The 16,416-nt window shown below is 42.8% G+C and overlaps 2 protein-coding genes across 5 annotated transcripts in view; one reads left to right on the plus strand and one right to left on the minus strand.

Moving 5' to 3' along the window:
• Positions 1 to 16,416, minus strand: part of LOC124797890 — a 481,263-nt gene that overhangs the window by 343,421 nt on the left and 121,426 nt on the right. The window lies entirely within an intron of this gene.
• The window catches only part of LOC124799134, a 147,956-nt gene that overhangs the window by 27,775 nt on the left and 103,765 nt on the right, over positions 1 to 16,416 (plus strand). The window lies entirely within an intron of this gene.

A 16,416-nucleotide genomic window follows, 5' to 3' on the forward strand; every position in this document is an offset into this window, starting at 1 on the left:
AGGTCATCAGTCCCCTAGAACTTAGAACTACTTAAACCTAACTAACCTAAGGACATCACAAACATCCATGCCCGAGGCAGGATTCGAACCTGCGACCGTAGCGGTCTTGCGGTTCCAGACTGCAGCGCCTTTAACCGCACGGCCACTTCGGCCGGCTAAACATCACATAAAAACCATTAACTGTCACAATGTTGAGTAATACCGATGAGGGTTTGCAGCCTCATCTTTAGATACATACTGTGCCCAAAGAACTTTACTGTCAAAGAGTCCACAGTTACGCATAATAATTGCTATAGTTTGTAAGGTGAAATCATTTCGTACAAAAAATGGCTCTGAGCACTATGGGACTTAACATCTATGGTCATCAGTCCCCTAGAACTTAGAACTACTTAAACCTAACCAACCTAAGGACATCACACACATCCATGCCCGAGGCAGGATTCGAACCTGCGACCGTAGCAGTCGCGCGGCTCCGGACTGAGCGCCTAGAACCGCTAGACCACCGCAGCCGGCTCATTTCGTACAAATGGGCAGGATACAAATTAACAATGAGCAGTTTGTGCCGGAGCCAAAGCTACTCAAGGAAGTGATGAGCGAGTGGGCAATACAGTTTCTGAGACTTGTTGACGCTTTACCACACGCAATGCTGCAACACCGATCCTGTCTCATAGGTACAGCAAATCTTGCATGGCCAGTCGAAATTCAACCTCTACAAAATCACGATGTAAAATGTCTGCTTTTGTCTGCGTTGTAGCAATAAAAGGCGACCTACGCACGTTTCCAATTGGACAGTACTGTGGATAGACTAGTAACTCCAGAAACTACTCTATTGCCCTAACTTTGCTATTTTGAGCAGTTTGTTATCCCACGCATTTCGTAGGCTACAGCGCATCAAAAAGAGAGTTTCTAATGAAATGGATCCACAGTCCACATTGCCGAGGATACAACGTGTCATAAGATGGATATTTGATCTCATATTCCGACGTTTCTTCTTGGCCCCCTACATTAATCAGATTTTTCAGTATATTATATGGGTTAGCTCACAAATCATGTACAATAGACGACAGCCGTTTGCGAATAAACCGTCCGAATAAATGCTGAGGGGGTCACTGTGAAGCTTTTACCTCCACTCTGACGTGAGTAGGGGATTCCAGGGACTTACAAAAACCTCTCCCTTCCTTCGTAAACATAATTACAGGTATCGCCGTATACAGTGTGTTCTCTCCAAGAGATGTTCTCTTCCGCAGTTTTGGGTGACGTCAGCGTTTTTCTGTGGCCGTCTCGGATCGGCTGTAGCGGCAGAATGCGGGGGTTTAACGACCTTGGAGGGGCAATGCGCTTCTGGTAACGGCACGCTATACCACGCCCGAGTCCGCGAGTTCACGGAACCAACTGCTGGGAGATGTTTGCTGGCAGCGCATTGGACAGGGAGAGGATTGTCGGACGAGGCGCTCGGGACTCAAACGAAAGACAAGGTGACGGTTGCTCTGGCGTTCTAATGGCGTGTCCTGAAGGCAGGACTGGTCGAAGGCTGTTCACTCTACGAAACAGTCACTACGTCCGTCGTTAAGTCGCGTAATATTGTGCCCCAAGTTGGGCGCCAAAATATCGTACCTCGCTGGGTACTGAGCCCATGCTCGATGCTAAAGTGTGGTGAATGGGAATTTTTAACGGTTATATAAGGAAAAATTAATTGAATTTTTTGTTTGCTGGCTGCCAGAATGATTGTAAGTAATCAAACCGAATGTCACCTCTTCTCTGCTTGTGTGCAAAGCATTGGAATGACAGAGATGAATACACAATTATGTTTAAATGGTTCAAATGGCTCTGAGCACTATGGGACTTAACTGCGGAGGTCATCAGTCCCTTAGCACTTAGAACTACTTAAACCTAACTAACCTAAGGACATCACACACATACATGCCCGAGGCAGGATTCGAACCTGCGACCGTAGCGGTCGCGGGGTTCCAGACTGCAGCGCCTAGAACCGCTCGGCCACTTCGGCCGGCAATTATGTTTATTTTCCTTTAATATCCATCACATTTACGTCAACAGTCATTTCTTTGTGGTGACTAGTTTCGGACAAGCACGTCCCTTTGCAGACAATGGCCTTAGGCGTAAATAAACTGCACGTGATTGTCCGAAACTAGTCTCATTTTGAGAAGACCGAAGGAGGGGTCTGGTTTACTTGGAAAAAACGTTGAACAGCCAGGATCGCATAATCATATCTTTATTTAAAAACAACCGGTTTCGACTGACTTTACTGTCATCTTCCGGCCCTAAAAAATCTTTTGTTATGAAACATGTTTATTTTACGTTTGACCATACGCCATTTGCACAAGACGCTTTATGTTTTCAAGTACTTCAGTTATGACACAGCTTTCATAATGTGCTGATTTTTATCCACATCACAACCTGGCGTGAGGTTCAAAGTAAAATGAACACGTTCCATTCCAAAGAATTTTTTAAGACCTGAAGATGACAGCACAATCTGTCGTAACCTGTTGTTTTATGTAAAGAAATATTTACGCGAGCTTAGCTGTGGAATGTTTTTAGTTACCACAGAGAAATGGCTATTATCGCAACTATGACGGATATTGTGGGAAAATAAAGATTTTAGAAACCCAAGTTTCTGGTCCTATCCTCCATCAGCATGTTAGAATACTGATAATCAAAACAGTTTATTAAAACAATGAAAAGCCGGCCGCTATGGCCGAGCGGTTCTATGCGCTTCAGTCTAGAATCGCGTGACCGCTACGGTCGCAGGTTCGAATCCTGCCTCGGGCTTGGATGTGTGTGATGTCTTTAGGTTAGTTAGGTTTAAGTAGTTCTAAGTTCTAGTGGACTGATGACCTCAGAAGTTGAGTCCCATAGAGCTCAGAGACAAAACAATTAAAAGCAAGAAACCTCGTTAAATAATCTCAGGGCGTTTGGACTGGACAGCTGGACAGACAAGGCACAAATGGGTGCGCTGGGAGGAGATGGCGCTGGCGTGTTTGTCAGGTCTCACCAATGACTTGAACCGGCAAGCGGTAAACGGTTCATGGAATAAAGTATTTTTTCATTGCAGTTATTTTGTGTAGAAGGAGAGTTAAGTGAAACTAGGTCCATATTTTCAACATGTGAGTGCTTTGTTGCTGTCTTCTGCTTCTGGAACACTGACGTTAAGATTCACCGAAATCTTTTTTGTAGTTTGTAGTACTATTTGTACAGAATATTTGTCTTTGCGAATAGTCTGGCTTGTTACAAATTAAGTGTATAATTCGTATTTAAATGATTATTTAGCGAGACGTAAAACGTGAAGTGCGGAAATCATGGTACCATAACAGCAATGTCTGTTCTCTACTTTTGCACGAAGTTCAGTATTACTCACTGTTTGGTGCGATCTTCCTCTTGACCGCTAAATTTACGGAAGTGTTGTTAACGATTCGAACGGAGCTAAATGTTTCTGACAAGAAAGAATATAAATGTCACTGATGCGCGTTTCAGTCGCAGCATTTTAAGTTGTACAAATAAAACAGTATGTGCGTCAGTCAAAATGTTCAAATGTGTGTGAAATCTTATGGGACTTAACTGCTAAGGTCATCAGTCCCTAAGCTTACACACTACTTAACCTGAATTATCCTATGGACAAACACACACACCCATGCCGGAGGCAGGACTCGAACCCCCGCCGGGACCAGCCGCACAGTCCATGACTGCAGCTTTTCCTGACCGCTCGGCTAATCCCACGCAGCTGCGTCAGTCACTTGTTTGTTTTGCCACTACGCGTTTCGATGATTCACACCATCATCTTCAGGTGCAGAATTGTTTATTTACATGGCAGGTGTAGGTGAAGTGTACAGAGATCTTTTCACAACCAAACCTAGGGCAGTGTTGGTTATTTTGTGTTTTTTGCTAATGATAAAAGTTTTAACTTCTTAAGTGCCATTTCTAAATCAATAACTTTTTCCATTAGCGAAAGACGCAAAATAACCTGTACTGCTCTTGGTGTGCTACTGTGAAAAGACGTCTGTACTCTTCACCACCACCTGCCATGTGAATAAGCAATTCTCTGCTTGAAGATGATTGTGTGAACCGTCGACAAGCCTGGTGACAAGATAAACAAGTGACTGACGCAGAAACTGTTTTATTTGTATTGATCAAAAGTAGCAGCCCTCAAAATGCCGTTCCTTATGGACCAAATATCAATTTAAGCTGTGATCTTACGTTCCTTTCCAATCTTCCCCCCCTCCCCCGCCCCCCTCTGAGAACTTCCTACGATACACTCAGAAAAAAGCATCAAGGAATTCGCACCGTTATGATCCTCAAAAAAGCGCAGGGTTACTGAAAGCATGTTTTCCTAGCGCAGAAAGACAGCTGGCATTGAGTCCCCTCGGTCAATCATAAGCCTTTTCACTGTAAGTCATCTCCACACATCCCCTTTGTTCGTCGCTCGCCCTTCGAGAAAGAATTTTCACGGAGCACCAACAAGCTGTTAGCGGTGCCTTCTGCGTGTTTGTGCAAGGCCGCTGCATCGCAGTCACATTCTCTCCGTTTTACTTTCGCATTCACTACAGTAAGTAACAGAAGATGGATCAGTGGCACACGTGCTTGAATAAATAACTAGGTATCTTCTCATCACTTCTGACGTATATAACGATAGCTACTGTCCTTTTAAAGAAAAGGAATTGAATAAGTATTACGATACCAAATATGGAGGCACTTTTTTCTATCGTCTGTATGACATGAAAAGTCACCGTTCTCCTTGATATATAAAGGAAATGGCTCTACTGATACATATCCATATTAAAAATAAATAAATTCAAACTGCATGTCAAGAAGTACTGCGAGGGAAAGAATTATAAGTTACCTCCTCCTTGTGTTTTGGAGTCCAGTGTGAACAGTCAGTGATCCTGTGAATTGTGAGGTCGTACTGAAGTTGGGTCAGTCGATTCAGAACAAACGGCACGGCGTTGTGTATGTGGGAATTTGTTTACTGCACACTACACATGAATCGTCTAGGTCTTCCAAGCTAGAATTTTCGCTACATCCATCGTGCAATACTGATCTCGGTCCAAGTGGTTCATTTGTTCAGCAACTTGATGGTCAGTAGAAGTTTCTAGACGGTGTGGTTTTCGAGAGGCATTAGTTAAAGCGGCGAACGTAACAGTTCTATTAGGCTTAAATAGAAATGGAAAAAAACAAGGTCAGAAAAGATAAGAAAAAGGTAGTGGAAAATGACACGATGCACAAGTATATGCGCAGCGGTAAGGATGAATCGAGGCGTGTGTGGACACAACACATTAACCAAGTACACAGATTTACAGCAGCAATCTCGAGTGAGTGAGTGAGTGTGTGTGTGTGTGTGTGTGTGTGTGTGTGTGTGTGCGCGTGTGTTTTTTTATCAAGAAAATACGCGAATGTCATGATGTCATGCACCCGAAATATGTTGTTTGGTTTGTGACTCCGACATTTGTTGATGCTGAGAAAAACTGTAAACATGGTATTTATTTGCAGTTGCGAACACGAACAACCATCAGCTGTGTAACGGAAAGGCGACAGTGAAGTTCTATGCCGGACCGGTACTCGAACCCGAGTTTCTATCTTTACGCAAAACTGTATGGATTTCTGATCTTACATTTATTTACGAAAAATTTTACTTCCCTGATGCAGACGCACCCATCCGTCTTTTTCTATTGTATTAGTAATCAGATCCTTTCTATCTGTACGGGTTTATCGATATCTATGATGAGCATTTTGGGAATAGCCCATGAAACAGTAACTAAATTGTAGGCACATTTTCATCTCATGTAGGCACATTCCTCATTGTTTGTATTCATTGCAAGCTCGGTTGCAGTAACATATTAAGGGCTACACGGCAAAAGATATCCTCGATAATTTCAGCCGAATCGTCCGGGCTTGTAAAATGAGGGCGAGTATCGATCTGTGTATTTGTGGTATGGCGCGAAGTTGGTGCTCCAAGAGAATACATTAATAGGCGGTCTGGGTTCTATGGACGCAAGTCTGTGAGTTTCGTTTTTAACTGTATAAAATCATTCCCCTGGTAATCATGGAGACAGATGTTTCTTTGTATTGTCACGCTTTGTGTTTCCTAGGGGACTGTTTTTCAGCGGTGGACTATAAGAGGCCTGCCCTCATACAGAACACTAACAGCATCGAAATCTTCTCACGAGAATTGGGACTATGTTCTAATTTTTCCCTCCGCAAGTCCAGGGCAGTTTTCGAAAACAACATTCGAAAAGTGTTCCCATAAATTTAAGACAATGCGGGCGAAAAGACACGATATTGTTTGATGTCATCATCTGCTATTAGTCAATGGATCCAGTAACGACTGTGAAATATCTAGGACTGATCACTCGGAAGTGGAACGACCACCTACTCCATTCAACGATTCTTTCTTAAAAACATCAACTTATTAGTCTATCGCTGCCTCTTCAACAAGATTAATCTTAACGTTTGCGTCATCTGCAAAAAGTACCAAACCTGCTTCATATTTTTCACCAGCGGTCATTCACATATACAAGGAATAAGAGAAGACCGTAAATTGAAATGTTTTTCACATCGTTGACTAATATTTTTCCCTTCCAGCACTATTTGAACACTACGTTTTGAAATAATTTTTTAAGCGTGTTTCAGACCAGTGGCTTATAATACCATAAATTCCATAAATCTTTAAGTTTTTGTAGCTTAGTACCATAATCTAAACAATCAAATGCTTGTAATAGACCAGAAAAAATATTAACCGATGAAATTTTGTTATTTAAAACTTATTACACATTATTGGACTTTTATAAACAATCCTTTATTGGTTAATATTGCAAAACACAATTGTTTATAAGAATTTAACAACTTTTAAAATTCATAAGTCGCTTATCTCCAACCTGATTATGTCAGGAAACAATATTAAAAATTACTGTTTTGTAATTGTATAAATGGCATTTTGAATTGTTCTGTCCTCTTTTAACACCAGCTGTACAAAGTGTATTGTTACTACTTAAATGTGACACAAATAATGACTAAATCGTTTACGGATATAGAGTTTCAGTTCCTTACTGACGAAAATTATTGTAACTTGCTTGGTCACTGAAGAGATGCGGCATTTCGTCACGTTTACATTTCGCAATGAACATGGACTGAGATGAACTGATTCTTTGCGTTCAATGAGACTTTTATTATCTACTTTTTACACTTAAGCAATGAAGTATCATAACTCCAAGCCGAAATTCCGTGCATTCCATACGTTGACCAATCGTGTTCGTCTTTTCGTCCGCTTGCAACAGCGGGCGCAACCTGGATGATCCATGAGACAGGGGCCTTGGATGTGTTTTCAATGCTTCACTTCGCGTAGAAGCTGGATAACTTTGATCATAGAATTCATGTGGCGTACGTGGTCGACAAATATCTAGAATGTCCAGTAACTCAGGCCAAGCCGAGCTTCCTACGCCAATATTTGCAGCTTGTCCCTTTGAGGGTCCTAATGAGTCACGTTATCTGGTAGATAGGAGTCAGTTTAAAAGAGTAACAGAGCATAATGATGCCTGATGACGATTTACGAAGGTGGAAACGGGCACAATATATGTGGAACCGTCGATCGATGTACATTGGTGTCAAAAATTAACGCAACAAATCGCTATTTCCCCTTGCTATGTCTAATTCACGGTATAACCATACAATCTGTCAACCATATGTCCGTACGATCCTGTTCTGCACGGAAGATGGCATTCCGGTCAACGGACAACCATGCAAACGTGACGTCAGGGCACCTGTGAAACGAGTTAGTGTTTGCCGGATAGCCCCACATCCACAATCGCTGTGTACACAGCCACAGACGGTGCAGTATTGCACAGAGAAGATGCCTACCAGACTCTCTGTGGTGGAGGGCCATAGAAAGAATGGAAGTAGGACAGGCGCAAACTGATTTGGCCCGATGGCTTAATGTGGATCGTTCTGCTGTTTCTCGGATGCGCCGACAGTTTATAGGGACCGAAACTGTATCCCGGAGATCGGGACAGCGCCGACCACGTGTGACATCAAAAGAGAGGACCGTCATTTGGCTGTAAGGGCACTATATTACAGCCTTAGTACTGCACGCCAACTGGCATGTGAGCTCGCAGCATCCACTGTACGTGTTGTAGCGAGGCCAAAGGGTGTACAGAAGTATTCGGCAAAGTGACCTTTATTGTCAGAGACATGCTGTATGTCTACCTCCGATGCATCTTCACAGAAGCGAGTGTCTAGAGTGGAGTCATCAAAATGCCACCTGAACGGTCCAACAGTAGGCCAATGTTGTTTTCACAGATGAGTCCCGATTTAGTCTGAAGAGTGATTCTCGATGGATTCGCATCTGGAGGGAACGTGGTACACAATTTCGGGACCCATACATTGTGGAAAGACACCGAGATCGAGGAAGATCCCAAATGGTGTGTGTAGGGATTATGTTTACCACTTGGGCCGCGCGAGATCAGCCGAGCGGTCTAAGGCGCTACAGTCATGGACTGTGCGGCTGATCCCGGCGGAGGTTCGAGTCCTCCCTCGGGCATGGGTATGTGTGTTTGTCCTCAGGATAATTTAGGTTAAGTAGTGTGTAAGCTTCGGGACTGATGACCTTAGCAGTTAAGTCCCATAAGATTTCACACACTTTTTTTGTTTACCACTTGAACCCCTCTTTATGAAATTGTACGGGTGAATCGGGAAGGTTTAACTGCTGTCAGGTGTCGTGACGAGATCTAGGGACCTCTTTTGCGCCTGTTGCGAGGTGCTGTGGGCCCAGACGTCGCATTGAGGGACGATAATGCTCGACCTCATAGAGCACGGGTGGTTGATGTTTTCTTGGAAGATATTGCACGCATGACGTGGCCTGCTCGCTCTTCAGACTTGAATCTTATAAAGCATGTCTGGGATGCACCAGGGAGACGGGTTGTATCCCGTCAGCATCCACTAACCACTCTCCAAGACTGCGAGCAGTTCTGCAGGAAGAATGGGCATTACTGCCTCAACATGAGACTGATGACACCATTCACAGCATGCCCCGTCGTTGTCAGGCCCGTATTGCTGCCGGAGGTGGTCACACCCCGTACTGAGCACATTAACCAGTTGTCAGAATGTATGTGCAAATCCGTTACGTTGGAGAAAAAGAAGAACTTTTTGTCTACCCTTATGCATGTTGCAATCGTTTGCGTTCTGTATTCTTTACATCGTGTATGCTTCACTATTACCTGCTTCTACTGTTTTGTAGCAAAATAAACGCAACCTTGCAAAATTTGATTTTGTTAATTTTGTACACCAATAAATTTCATAAGATATGAAGCCTAGATACATTACAAATTCTGTTATTTTACGCGAAATTGGCTTTCTTTTGGAGTGCGTTTCGTAACAAAATTAGAGAGAAATAATACTATCGTAACAAATATGCTAAAAATTCTTTTTTTCCAAGTTTGCTTTTGTAATACAGGATTAGTTGCCAACAAGATTTTTTGTAAGAAGCCCTTGCACGCTCATGTTTCCTGGTTGTTGTCGGCCTTTGTTTGACTTAATTACAGAAACAAATTTGATGTAAGGAGACATCCGCATCAAAGTCTATACGAAATATTCTCGGCTCTCCTGTGTAATGGAATTAAAATAAAGTGGTGATATTTTCTATGTTCTGCAAAATCTTGCAAGTACTACTTCTTGAAATAGCTCTTCAGTTTATGCTTACGACTCCTGGTAAGATGTGAGGGTTCGAAGGCTCATCCTCCAAGTGGCAGTCGAACACCCTGACGGTTCACCCGTCCACAGAGGCCGCCGGCCTGCTATTGATTTCTTACGGCGGACACCAATAACACTAACCAACTGTTTGCCGTGCTACATCAAGATATCAATTATTTCACAGGCGTCCACTGTAAAGCATTCAAGACGTTTCTTACGGGCGCTATCTGTTTCTTCATCAAACTGAGCGGTAAATTTGTATTTGCCGTGTGCCCTAATCAATACCAAAAGAAAACAAGTCACGAAACAGCTTTTCAATGGACGTGTGCGTTACGCTTTCAGGCACTTCCACATATTACACTAGTCCTCGCTAACGGTTTCTGACCTTAAGCTGCCGCAGTGCGAAAGCTTCGGATCGACAACTATTCTACGCAAAGCTACCGCGAGGTAAAAACTTCTTGTTTTCTTGACTTCTGCGGAAGTTCCACCTTCCTTCCTCCTCCGTCGGTAAAGTGAACATAATTCCTCCCACGAAGTAGTATTGACTTACCAAGGAACGGTTCTGAAGTTGGACTACTTACTTCCTGCCGCTACAGCCTGAAGATCCCGCACGTGAACTTTGTGAGCTCTGACGAGCATGGGACATACCTGTAAAACAGAAGAAGAAGGAAATTAGCTTATTCATTAGTAACATGAAATGCCATACAGTACTAATTACTGGCCATTCTCCATTAACTACGTAATATATGTAAACAGTTACTGCACGCAGTAATTGTTTACATAGGAGTCAATCATCGGATTTCCCTCAGTGACTGCAACCATACGTATGTTTATCTTCCAGTACAAGTAGTACAGTACAGTACAGTACAGTAGTGGGAACAGAGTATCAGACATTTTATGTAAACAAGAGACTTGTAAATAACTAGTTATTGGTGTTCTACTGAGCTACTACTGCTAATTAATGAAGACATTCCGAACTTATAATCAGTCACCATTTTCTCTCTCTCTCTCTCTGCATATTTTCAATCTTTCCTCTTCTTCCCATTTGTTGAATGTTGAATCAGATATTCTTCTTCCTACCTTAAAGTGCTATTTAGGCCATGGTGTTCACGCTGGAAGTTGTCTAAGTCAATATGTGAGCGTCTGGGATGGAATGAGAAGAGAAACATTCTTGCTCGGCCTTCTACTGAATTATATGTATCTTCTAGCTTGTTGGAACCACACGTCCAGTCTCCTGTATGCCGCGAAACACATGTCATTCCTACACTTAGGTGGAATTAGACGCAACTGAATACACGATACGACAGAAACAGCATATTAAATGCCGTTTACTTGACGTCTATCACGGCGCAACATCGACGAATATCGTCTAGAAGCGGACACAGACTTTCAGGAACATGAAACAGATGCCTAGATGACAAACAGGATGCCAAGGCGTCGAGGACTGAGGTCATAGACGTCAGTGGTAATCATCCGATGGAGGAACTTCTAGTGGAAGTTAGAATGATAATCAAACATTAAGACAATCACATGTCGAGGAAGAGTTCCCAGGGAATAATCTTGACAGACACAAGCTAACCAAACCCGTATTGCGCCATGCAGCTAACAACTAAGGAGAATAAAAATGGTATAGGGAAACTGCCCCGGAACCCGACACCTGGTCCGCGACGGAAGTCAAACAAGTGTTCATTAAACATCCCTTGAAGAATGTTTTACAAGTCGTTTGGATCACTGTTTTCAGTGGCACTGTCAGAGTCCGTTCTAACAGGGAAGTTACGCTCTAAATTAGTAGGATGCAACTGCAGGAACACTTGTCTTTTAACTTCTGCCGGGAAGTACAGTAAGCTTCACGTATCGAAACGTCTCCTGCGAGGGCAGCAAATGATTCATCTTCTAACTTCCTTGACACACGGAAGAAAACAATGAACCCTTTCACAAATTTCCTGGTTGTCCTGAAAACTCGGCCGTTTCTCCTCCATAAAGTGTCCTAGTACTCCATATTTGCTGCGAGCCTATCTGCGTTTCGTAATCGGACGATACTGCGTCCCCTCGTCCGTTCACCCGTTCACATACAGTACTAAACGCATTAGGAACCTGCCAAATACTGTGATGTTTATTTACGCGTTTAATACTGTAGGCTGACAGATAATGCTGGTGGACGGGATGCCGAAGGGCAGAAAGTGAGACCTCCGAGGCAGCCACGTGTACTCGTGAGAAGCAACCTGTTTGCGTCTGTCTCGCTCAACAATCGACCACGTACGCCGGCTCTCGGTGCCCGTCAGTTGGTAGGCCTGGTGCTGCGTAGCGAGCTAGGGCGCGCGTCCACGGTTTGCCTTCCGGCTCACCTCACAGGTCGATGACTTCCTGCGAGGACCCGGGCAGGTCGCCACTAAAGTGTCGCAATCGCCAATCGCTTCTCCACTACCCGCCGTCCCGCTACACTCGTGGCATCAAACTGCTTTCGTCATCTGGAAGTACTAACAACTCACTTTCTTCGCCCTCTATGTATCTGTCGATAAATCGAAATGGGAAGTGATTGTCTTACAGGGTTCTCGACTTTCCGCGCCACATAAAGAGGAGGGACAACCACACTGAAGTTTATGTCAAGCTATGAATTTAATGCTTAAAACTTTTAAAACCTAAAGAACCGTCCTTAATGCAACAGATTCGATGCCGATCGAACAGAATGACGAGACAAGAAAAAGAAAAGCTATAACTTTTACATTAAGAACCTCTGACACCAGTGGCAATCGTTCCTCTTCATTGTCTTTCAGACTGATTCTCACAGGACCTGTATCAACAAATCTGTTTCTCCAGAATAATGACATAAGCTGGAGATCAAGAAAATAAGATCCGACCTTTGTCGGTCATCTTTTGTTGGAAATTACTCATACGATGTAGAACGTGAAGGTATGCAATCTGTTAAGAAAAGTAGAAAGATGACACTACAAAACGTACGGAACTTCATCAAACAAAAGACGCAAAAAGGTTCCTTTAATTTACGTCTATGGTCACTAACTTTATGTTAACAGATTACCGGTTTCGGTCTTTAATGACCACCGTCAGATTTGTTTCATGATGGTCAGTAAAGACCGAAAACGGTAATCTGTTAACAAAAAGTTTGTGACCATAGACGTAAATTAAAGGAAAGTTATTACATATACGGGTCACTGTTTTTTTCGCGACGCTGTCGCAGCTTGTAAAAGACGCAAAATAGCAGCTTAGTATTAAATGACCATATTCAGTTTCCTTTTTCCTCTCTGAAAACTAAGTTTTAGTTACAAATACTAAATTAAAATTGTAAATTCAACTTTATTTTTCATCAGTTGTTAAAGGCGCATCCACGTAAAAAAGGGTTTCCTTTTTCAGTTAATGTAACTATATGTGAAAGTGAGGTAGCATTACAGGATCTGTTGAATGGAATGAACAGTCTAATGAATACAGAATATGGATTGTGAGTAAATAGAATAAAAACGAAAGTAATGAGAAGTAGGAAAAATGAGAGAAACTTAACATCAGGATTATTGATCACGAAGTAGATGAAGTTAAGGAATTCTGCTACCTAGGCAGTGAAATAACCCAAGACGGACGGAGCAAGGAGGACATAAAATGCAGACTAGTACTAACAAAAAGAACATTCGACCAAGAGCAGTCTATTAGTATCAATTATGGACCTTACTCTGAGGAAGAAATTTCGGAAAATGTACGTTTGGAGTACAGCATTGTATGGTAATGAAACACAAGAGAATCGAAGCATCTGAGATGTAGTGCTACACAATAATGTTGAAAATTATGTGGACTGATAAGGTAAGGAATGAGGAGGTTCTCCATAGAATCGGGGAGGAAAGGAATATGTGGAAAACACTGACAAGAAGAAGGGAGAGGACGTTAGCACACCTGTTAAGACAAGGGAATAACTTCGATGGTACGAGAGGGGGGGGGGGGGGGGGGGGGGGGGGGGGGCGGGCTGAAGAGTGTAAGAACTGCAGAGGAAGACAGAAATTGGAATACAGCCAGCTAATAATTGAGGACGTAGGCTGCAAGTGCTGCTCTGAGATGAAGAGGTTGGCACAGGAGATGAATTCGACGGGTGCAGCTCAAACCACTCAGAAAACTGATGCCCCCACTCCCTCCCCCCCCCCCCCCCAAAAAAAAATTGTGCATGACAAAAAATGTAATGCTTTCCCTTGACATGACTCTACACGTCATTGTTTTTGTATCTTCTGTCTAAATAATAACTGTGTTACTTCATACATCATTTTATCCGTGTTTGCCTCGGGTGTTTTTGACATTCAGTGGTCGTCTGAAGATAGACTAAGAAGCTGACAGCCGGTTCGCGACCGAATAAATATAATTTTACTCAACATCTGGACGTGTTCCCTATTTAATATTATGATCATATCCTTCCAAGCACCGACGGAAAGTTCAGGTAAATAATTTTGCGTCTAAAATTTCTGTGAAGCACATGCTGAACAGTAACTGTATATTCTAACAGAAGGACACAAACGAGTGTCCCCGATATCGAAAATCCCTGACAAACCCTCTCCTCCCTCCCCCCTCTCCCACTCAAAAAAAGAGATAGCTTTCCTTTGGATGAAAGATGGTTCGTGCTCACTATGAAGTCCAAACGGAATTCCGTGTCATAAGAAATTCTTAAGTCACTGCTTTCAGCATAGCAAATGTTCATTAGTGTCCAAGGGACAACAGTGAGAAGCGGTTCGCTCGCCATAATTGTTATCTACTAGAAGATATTGCTTTGTCGGCGCTGCCACCTCATAGTGGTAATTAAGTTGGTCTGACTGTAGTTATAAAACTGAAACAGGTCACCAAATAGAAATAAATCGTGATGTCGGCAATTATAAGGTAAATCATTATGAAAGTTCTGTTACCGACTGTGGAAACTAAGACGCTGTTCTCTAGAACTACAGGCGAAAGCCATTCTTACGCTCTAACTACAAATACTTGAACGAAATAGAAGAATACTAGTAGCAGACACACAGTGATTTGTGATAGGCATTTTAATAATACCAATGTAGTGCTACGGAATTTCAGCTATATCTGAGTTCAGTAATACTAGACATCCAGGTCCTGTGAAAAGGACATCACAGAGAAACGACCAGGTCCAATTCGAAAGTAAAAGCTGATACAAGTTATCTCACTGTGAGAGGAGCACACCGTAATTTCGTGAGTCACGAATAGATAAATAAATAATGCTAGTATAAGAATTTGAATTTTATCCCTGCCTGTTAAGTGGTAGCGATTGGTCATATCCCGCATCGCGGAAGGAAACCCGTATGTAGTGTAACCCTTTGTTCACAAATAATCATAAAAGACTCATACAAGTAGGACGTAAGTTTCCATCGTATTGGCTACGGAGATCCCCTCAATCAGAACCGGGTCTGAAGTACACTGAAAGCTTCCGTGACGCCTAAACAGGATCCGAACAGGCCAGAGTTAGACATACCCTACGCAACTAGGATATCGTCGGTGCTCCTAGGTATGACTGCGGAATAGGTCATGGAGCACATCGCCAAACGGAGCTGCTCGAAGAGGCATCCTGGAAGCTACGGTTCAAGTTGCTAACTGGATGTGTTAACACTGATATAAGCACTTTAATATGAAATGCCATGTCAAAATATCTTTTTCTCATTGTCTACCTCGTGATGAACTTTCAGATCTTATTTTGACAAATAATAAATAAAACACCTGTGTCATAAAATACTTTTCTGGGGTCTGCACGTCTAGGTAAACTGACGTCTAGTCTCTGTGGACTACAGGTACGGCCGCTTCCTCGCGAAGTCCAGGTTATGAGTTTGAGCTCCGCTTCGGGATGCCACGCGGAATTGCTAGAGTCGTAAAACTAGGCAACTGTAGACTATCGTAAGTGACTGTAGACTACCGTAGTTTTCCTAGCAGCTTTGATCAGTTAAGGTCGTAACCGCATTACTTCTACGTTAGGTGTGATGCATATCTATCGGATGTTGTCTAAAAATAATGGCTTTGAGCACTATGGGACTTAACTTCTCAGGTGATCAGTCCCCTAGAACTGAGAACTACTTAAACCTAACTAACCTAAGGACATCACACACATCCATGCCCGAGGCAGGATTCGAACCTGCGACCGTAGCGGTCGCGCGGTTCCAGGCTGCAGCGCCTAGAACTGCTCGGCCACTCCGGGCGGCTGGATGTTATCTCATTTCGACTGCTTCGTTTGCGTATGTGACCAGTCTTTTAGTAGGTTCCCCTAGAAACCGAAATCTGTGAACCTTCTAGAAACTGAGTGAGGATATATACAGGGCCGCATAATCTACAGAACAGTTTTGTCTGCATAGTCATCCTGTTGTCTGTTGCTTAAAAATAAACATTATTTATAACAAAATTGAATTTATCAATGTTTAAGTCAGTTTCTATTAGAAAATTGTTGATTTTTAACGTGAAGCAGAGAGATGTTGTAGTAAAAATAGAAAAAACAATACAGATTTATCATATAGCGCCAGAAAACGCTGTTTCCAGAAAGGAAGGAAAAATTAAAAAAAAAAAAAGCGAAAGGAAAACATATCACTCATAGCTTCAATACTTCGTCGAGTTCACATAAACATGTTTCTGTCACTAGGAAGTTTCATGTTTCTGTGATTCATAAACAACCTTCGCACTTATCAATGGAAATGAGCGTTTGGCGCCATTGGCCTGGAGGCCCCTTACGGGGCAGGTCCGGCCGCCTTGGTG

This window comes from Schistocerca piceifrons, chromosome 5 (genome assembly GCF_021461385.2).
Source record: "Schistocerca piceifrons isolate TAMUIC-IGC-003096 chromosome 5, iqSchPice1.1, whole genome shotgun sequence".
NCBI lineage: Eukaryota > Metazoa > Arthropoda > Insecta > Orthoptera > Acrididae > Schistocerca > Schistocerca piceifrons.